Genomic DNA, 2,405 nt, shown 5'->3' on the forward strand with positions numbered 1-2,405 from the left:
TCAAATTTTTGGTCGATTGCAATAAACATTCCAGTGTGCGTGGGCGCGCACACATATGTAGATAACACTTGTACGTATAGTTTCCGCGCGTACCATTCTTAAAACCCGCAAAAACAATCCACGCTCCGCCCCCTCACTTCACCCGCGATGGTCTAACCTAATTGTTGTTAACTTTATTTAAATTTTTTTCTACCCGACAGCGAAAGTTATAAAAAAAAATTGTCGAGCAAAATTTTACATTATCAAATTTTTCATTATGAAATATATAATTATTCTAGTTATAAAAAAATAACCCCGTGATTGATAAAATGATAAAAAAAGAAGCCTGAGATTCGAACCGGTAAACTTATTAAACATATTACGGCAAACATACTAGAATACTGCGCCAAACTAGTATATATTGTGACAAGGCAAAATTTGATATTAGTTATTACGTATCTGTCATATTCGGCGTGACAAACTTTTATAATATATTTAAGCGTTATGACAGGAGAAGAAAAATATTGGGTTGCCCAGTAAATTCGTGCCGCTTTATAAGGAAAATTGAAACCCTGTTCTCTTAAATTTTTGGAAATGTTTTTAAATTATATTGGTACGACTCTATACCTAAAACGTCTTTTATTTTTGGCTAAAATTTTAAAAATTAGTTTTTATCTCAACCAATGAAATGAAATTATTCACAACATAGAAATTTTTGTGACGTTTGATAATGGTGGAAATCCGAAAATGAATCCACTTCAGCTACAGTCTATTTTAAGCTTCCTATCGAAAATCGGAACGAACTTTCCGGACAACCTATAATGTTAATACAAAGTGTCAAATGAATGTGACAGAAGTAGTTTATTCCTAATTGTATCACAAGTATATAGAGATAGAGTTCAATTTTGTCAAATGTACCGATATTTTTGCGCACCTTGACTGCTTCGTTACTTATGACGCTGTGGCTGCTACGATATTTATGAGCATCTTGCATGTACTCATATATTTGACGCTGTGTATGTACCGATGTTTTTGAGCAGGGTGAATGTATCTATTATTTTGAGGACTTTTGTTGTACCGATATAATTGATTACTTTTGATGTACCTATATATTTGCATATCTTGTCTGTGACGATCTATATGACTCTGACTGTACGTCTACAAGGTTATAGGTATGCACTTATTATTTTTATTTTTTTAAATAATAATATGAATTATTATAACAGTAAGTTTACATTCTTTAATATTAGTAGATAGTATATTAAGATATAGTTAATTGCGTCGGACCAATGATATAAAGGTCGCGGGTTCGAATCCGCCATTATTTCTGCGTAGTATGTCGTCGTAGTTTTCGGTATGTCTGTGGTTAACGGCATTCGTCATATTCCAATGTGTGTCTTTATTACATTGAGTGTACTTTGTACGTGGATTTATATTTTTTTTTATTGCAAATAGTACAAACCTGCAAGAGTAGCTTCCCATTTCTAGTAACTGATGTTGTGGAGTTTAGTTTCTGCTTAGTTTTCGATTCGACCAGTCTCTCCTGTTGCAACAATTGTTCGTGTACCGAATGTTTGTTCAGTTGCTTAATCATTGTTAACAAATACTATACGAATCAATTTTCAAAAAGAAACACCGCTTTTAAATTATTGCAACACTTTACCAACATTACAATTTAATTTAGTTTAGTTATCTTGGATTAAACGTGAAAATTTTACACTTATTGAAGTTTAAATCCTTTTTCAAAATGGCGCCACATTAAATATTGTCTGAATTGAATTAAACAAACAATTGAATGAGTACAAGACTATTCTTATCAACGGAACAAAGTAAAATGAAGTGAACATATTTGCCCTCTTGGAGATAATGGATACTATTAATAAATATCATCGGAGAATAAATTTTCAATCCAGATCGTTCACCGTCAAGAGGTCGCTCGCATGATTTATTGCGATTTAATTGTTTCATTTCAAATAAAATTAAATATTTATTATCTCATTAGTGTAAATACACAAAATAAATATATTTTATAATAAAAACACTCATTACATATCGGGCTGAATTGACGTTACATATTTCTGTGATTGAGCATCTCAAGCACCTACTTTGATGCACCGTGAGGCAGTCGTTGATTCGTATCGAAGAAGCTCTTGTATGTCGACATTTCTAGTACATGTAGATTAAAAAAAAACATACAGACGAATTGAGAACCTCCTCCTTTTTGAAGTCGGTTAACAATTGGTTTCGGAATACATCTATGGTAAAGTGTGTTGCTTGAAATACCTAAACAGAGAAATGCAAGTGCTGAATATCAAGTCAAGGCAATTGAAAGCAATATTTTGCTGTTATGTAACAAAATTTGAAACGCTTATACTTTGACAGAATACTCGGAACCAGAATTAAGGTTACGAACATTTTCAAAGAAG

This window comes from Papilio xuthus, unplaced genomic scaffold, assembly GCF_000836235.2.
Source record: "Papilio xuthus unplaced genomic scaffold, Pxut_1.1 DF825946.1, whole genome shotgun sequence".
Taxonomy (NCBI): domain Eukaryota; kingdom Metazoa; phylum Arthropoda; class Insecta; order Lepidoptera; family Papilionidae; genus Papilio; species Papilio xuthus.